At 44.5% G+C, this 6,000-nt stretch overlaps 1 pseudogene; it reads left to right on the forward strand.

Moving 5' to 3' along the window:
- Positions 1 to 4,866: 4,866 nt before the first annotated feature.
- On the forward strand, positions 4,867 to 5,626 carry LOC100341261 (very long chain fatty acid elongase 6 pseudogene; annotated as a pseudogene).
- The last annotated feature ends 374 nt before the right edge of the window (positions 5,627 to 6,000 follow it).

Here is a 6,000-nt window from a genome sequence, read left to right on the forward strand (position 1 = left end):
AGAACCCGGAGTGCCAGCGCCGCAGGTGGAGGATTAGCCTAGTGAGCCGCAGCGCCGACGATTATAATTATTTTCTTATGATTGTTTACTTTGTAATTATTTATAATGGTGATATGTCATATAGAATGCTGTCCAGAAGAAAGTAATCATGTAAGTAACATGTGTGATAATTATGCATCTTACTCAAATTCTAATAGATGTATCCTGAAACAGATCCTCATCTCTTGACTCTTAACTCTGAGACAATGATCAGTTATAAGACAAGTGAAAATAAGTGAAGCCAGGTAAGAAAGCTAATTCTCATCCAAATTTTTCTATCCATTACCAGGATTTTATTCGTTGTTTTATTATCTCCACAGTTTTTATCAACACATTGCTTTATTACATAATTGTGGTTTCTTTGAGAATACATTTTATTCTGCCTTTTATATTGTTAAAATTTTATTTTATTTTATCATTATAAACCATGCTTGCTTATCATTGACTCATTGGCTAGATGCAAGATATTCTAGTAGATCAGAGGTCTCATCCTCATGAGTACAATATTGGTGTGTTAGAGTAGATGGCATTAAATGTTAAAGCATGTAAATAAAACACATTATACCAGTTTTAAGAATCTAGATGTCCTTGACATTAAATTGTAGATATGAAGTTTTTTGTTTTAAAGTAAAGATGCGTAAAAGAAAAACAAGGGGGCAGCATTGTGGCATAAGTTAAGCCACTGCCTGTAGCGCAGGCATCCCATATGGAAGCTGGTTCAGGTTCCAGCTGCTCCACTTCTGTACCTGGGAAAGCAGTGGAGGATGGCCACTCTACTTCTGATCCAGTTCTCTGCTAATGGCCTGGGAAAAGCAGCAGAAAATGGCCCAAGTACTTGGGCCCCTGCACCCACGTGAGAGACAAGGAAGAAGCTCCTGGCCCAGCCCTGGCTGTTGTAGCCATTTAGGGAGTGAACCAGCAGGTGGAAGATCTCTCTCTCTCTCTCTCTCTCTCTCTCTCTCTCTACCTTTCAAGTAAATAACCTAAATCTTTAAAAATAATGGGAGTAAATAAAGCTGAGTGTGTGAAATTGAAATTTTTCATTATATACACATCAGCTATGTCATGTATTAGGGTGGCCACAAGAGACAACTCCAGAAAAACTTCCCAAATATGGAACCCTTCCTTCTGCAATTTTGGACATCTCACCCACTGCATCTCTCAGATTCCTGTTATCTTGCTTCAGTTTTAGGGGAGGTGCCTTAGGTCTGATCCACTCACACATAGAGATGAACCGATGCAAGTGCTCTGTGCTGCTGACTTCCTTAAAGAAGCTTTATACTGGGGACTGGCGCTGTGGCGCAGCCGTAAAGCCTCAGCCTATAGTGCCAGCATCCTGTATGGGCACCAGTTCAAGTCCCAGCTCCTCTACTTCTGATCCAGTTTTCTGCTATGGCCTGGGAAAGCAGTAGAAGATGGCCCAAATCCTTGGGTCCCTGCACCTGCGTGGGAGACCCAGAAGAAGCTCCTGACTCCTGGCTTTGGATTGGCACAGCTCCAGCTGTTGCAGCCATCTGGGGAGTGAACCAACGGATGGAAGATCTCTCTCTCAGCCTCTCCTTCTCTCTGTGTAACTCTTTCAAATAAATAACTAAATCTTTTTTTTTAAAAAAAAAAGGCAGCTTTATACTGAAAACTGTCATTACGTTTCCTAATGAAAAATACTAAAACAGCCAAGGCTTTATAGCACTTTCACTTCAGGTAGGTGCTGAAGAAACTTAGTAAGTTAAAATTTTGCATTTCTTTGGTCTTTCAGAGAATTGTTAAATGAAAAATATTCCCCATTTTATCTATGCAATCTTCCAGTTAAAAGTCCAAGAAAATACATAAAATAGATCCAGAGAGAAATGGAAACAATCAGGAAATAATTGAGGCCATTGAGAAAATATTGAGCAAGCCAATGAGTAAGATTGATAACTGGGGTCATTGCTGTGTATTTATAGAATCCACCCACACCCTACTCTTCTTACTGGTAGCTTTCCTGTGGCAGATTTTGCTTTCCAAGAGTAGATCAACAATATTTTTCACCCTGCATGTGAATCTTTGAAACTCATTCTGTCGATAAGCAGAGCCTCAGCGCCTCCCCATGGATGTGAATGGACTTGTGACCAGAGTGAAAGTCATGCTTTTATGACTTCGAAGGTCAAGTCATAAAAGATGATTTAGCTTCTGCTCGATTCTCGTGGGCTGTTTGCTCTTAGAACAGTGCCACAAGCTGTGACAAAGCCCACATAGCTATGGAAAGACCCATGTGAAAAAAAGGCAAGATCCTGTCCCCCTGACCAGGGAGAGCTTCCCTGACAGCCAAAACCAGCATGCCAGTTATGCAAGGGAGCCATCTTCAAACAGATGCTCCAGCTTCCCATCAGCACCCTCCAAGTTTGCACTGAGCCATTACTAAATTGTAGATGAATAAGCAAAATAAGTGCCTGGTTGTTTGTTTTATGTTTTAAAAGATTTGTTTATTTGAAAGTCAGAGCTACAGAGAGAGAGAGGAAGAGACAGAGAGAGATGGATATCTTCCATCTGCTGGTCCACATGGCCGCAATGCCCAGTGCTGGGCCAGGCTTAAGCTAGAAGCCAGGAGCTTCTTCTAGGTCTCCCATGTGAATGACAGGAGCCCAAATACTTGGGCCATCTTCCCAGGCCATCAGCAGGGAGTTGAATCAGAAGTGGAGCAACCCGGACATGAACTAGAACCCACATGGGATGCTAGCATTGCAGGCAGCAGCTTTACCCTCTACACCACATTGCCGGCCCCAAGAGCTTGTTGTTTTAAGCTACATTTGAGGGTAGTTTGTTACACAGCAATAGTAACTAGAACACTGCTTACAACTTCAAAGTCTGCAAAATCTATAAGCTCTATTTCCCAGGCTCCTTTGTGGCTAGGGTTCTCAATGTAAGTTAGGTTCCCCCATCTACTGGGAGTCATAAAGTCTAGAAAAATATACAGCATCACTGTACCAAGGAGTGTTATGCTACATTAAGCCATTTAGTATGTATTTGTTTATACTTTCTGAGTTTCTAGACATCCTGTGGACACCCTTACATAAGAGTTAGGGAACAGAAGTTAACAGAGGCCTCCTTTCTGCCCTCATGGCCCTCACTAATGAGAATGGTTCTAGAGACAGGACTTTTCTACAGCAGAGCTCCAGTTTCTAATATTGAAACCATGGCAGTAAGAGAAGTAGCTTCCGATGAGACCTCAGCTATGGGTATAAGTCCATAGTTATACTGCCTTTTATGTCTTCTCCTTTAAACTACCTAGAGTGGTTTCTGCTCCCTGATCAAAGCACCAGTGCAGTAACCCAGAGAAGAATTCCGGCCACCCACTCTGATTTTTTAAAGCAACATCTTTCTTCAACCACTAGAGTAGCCTTGGAATATGCTTTGCTCTTACTCTTCCCTGACACAAGACCACTCATATCATCTCCGTGTTGTGGACCATCAGATGATTTCAATCTATCGTGACACAATGTATCAGTGAGCTAGAGAGCAAGGTGACAGCTGATTATGATGCCCCAGTAATCATCATTCTCCACAAAGAAGCAAATTTGAGCAGGTATGTATGTATGTATAAGCCACATTCACAAGAGCAGTGGGAGCCATGTGAGCAAGCACAGTGCCTAGTTTTAGTATGATCATAAAATGCACTGAAGAAAGCAGGAAGGAAGGAGTTACCATGTTGCCCTTCCTCCAGCTTCAAGCAGTACACTGTCATGTCTCTCTTCCAGGAGACGGGTAGGGTATTAAGTCTGGTCTTGGATCTGAAATGTAGTACCAATCCTGCCACTGTAAAACCAGGTGCCAGCAGGGCCTCCAACCCACTACCTGAAGCACCTGCAGACTGAGCCTTTGGATTCCCAGCTGAGTAACTAAGGGACCTGCCATCATCATCCTTCTTTCAACTTCCAGTAGAGGGTTGAGCAATACTCTAGCCCCTGGGGTGTAGGATGGAAAAGTCAGTATAGGATTTTTGCCTTGGATTGAGAGTACAGGAGTGAGATCCTGTACCAGGCAAATTCCAAATGCCTTCTTCCCCAGGCCAGTATTCATGGATGGGGCCTCCAGCAGTTCATTCTGAACAGCAGACCAGCTGTGGATTGGAGGCTGGTCTGGAATAGGAAAGTCAATGGTACTGAAACAGCGAACACATGGGTGCCACCTAGTGCTGAAATACCAGAAGTGTCCACAGGTAGGAAAAAAGACTGCTTAGAATTTCCGGGAGGCAGATACAAAGACACATTATAAAGACATGGGCAGGACAAGCGCTGTGTCCAAGAAGGCTAAGGCTCCACCTGCAGTGCCAGTATCCCATATGGATGCAAGTTCGCTAATGTGCCCGGGAAAGCATCAAAAGACAGCCCAGTGGACCCATGTGGGAGACCCTGATGAAGCTCCTGGGTCCTGTCTTCAGTCTGGCCCAGCTCTGGCCATGGTGGCCACTTGAGAAGTGAACCAGCAGATGGAAGCTTGCTCTCTCTCTCTCTCTCTCTCTCTCTCTGTGTGTGTGTGTGTGTGTGTGTGGTATGTCTCCTTCTCTCTCTGTATCTCTGCCTTTGAAATAAATAAACCAATCTTAAAAAATAAAAGACATAAGAAAAAATTCCTAATCATCCCTTTGCATGACATAGTATATCAACAAACATCAAGACTCTCAGAGAACCATGACTTCACCTAACCAACAAAATTAGGTGTCTGAAACAGAACAGGGACTAAGACTGTCAGGCATTCGTTTCTTCCTACGGTGGATGTGGACAGCAGGAGGAGGCGAGTCCCCCAGCTCTGAGGCACAGAGAGAAAATAGTGATTCCAAAGATCAGCCCCATGAACATGTCAGTGTTGACTGAAAAGAGTATGAATTGGAAAAGCAATTCATTAATTTTGGTGGATGCAAGAAAACTGGAAGAAATCTTTCCTGTTTTTTGCTCTGTATGCTGCCTTTCTATTTGGTGGGAGGCACCTAATGAACAAACCAGTGAAGTCTGGAGGAAGCCATTAGTGCCCTGGTCTCTGACCCCTGCAATCTTCAGTGCTTTTGGAACCGGTGCTTATACAGTGTATATTTTGATGACCAAAGGCCTGAAGCAGTCAGTTGGTGACGAGAGTTTTTGCAATGGACCTGTCAACAAATTCTGGGCTTATGCTTTGCAAAGCAAAGAACTGGAACTAGGAGATACACTATCCATTATTCTGAGGAAGCAGAAGCTGATCTTCCTGCACTAGTACCACCACATCACTGTGCTCCTACAAAGACATGGTTGCCTGGGGGTGGTAGGTTCATGATTATGAACTATGGCATGCCTGGCATGATGTACTCTTACTATGCCTTGCAGGCTGCAGGTTTCTGAATCTTCTGGAAGTTTGCCATGTTCATCACCTTGTCCCAGATCGCTCAGATGCTGATGTCATTAACTACCTGCTCTTTTATTGGATGCAGCAGGACCACTGTCATTCTCATCTTCAGACCATCTTCTGGCCCTCACTCAGGTACCTCAGCTAGTTTGTGCTTTTCTGCCATTGTTTCTTAGAGGCCTACATCAGCAAAATGGGGAAAGCAACGAAGGCAGATTACTGTTGGAACTGAAGAGGAAGCCATAGCTCAGAGTCATCAAGAAAAGTAGCAGACAAAAGAAAACAGCACAAGGAGCCGGCGCCGCGGCTCACTAGGCTAATCCTCCACCTGCAGCTCCAGCACACCGGGTTCTAGTCCTGGTTGGGGCACCGGTTCTGTCCCGGTTGCTCCTCTTCCAGTCCAGCTCTCTGCTGTGACCTGGGAAGGCAGTGGAGGATGGCCCAGGTGCTTGGGCCCTGCACCTGCATGGGAGACCAGGAGGAAGTGCCTGGCTCCTGGCTTCGGATCGGTGTAGCTCTGGCTGTAGCAACCATTTGGGGGGGGGGGTGAACCAACGGAAGAAAGACTTTCACTCTGTGTCTCTCTCTCACTGTCTAACTATGGCT

Source organism: Oryctolagus cuniculus, chromosome 3 (genome assembly GCF_964237555.1).
Source record: "Oryctolagus cuniculus chromosome 3, mOryCun1.1, whole genome shotgun sequence".
Lineage (NCBI taxonomy): Eukaryota > Metazoa > Chordata > Mammalia > Lagomorpha > Leporidae > Oryctolagus > Oryctolagus cuniculus.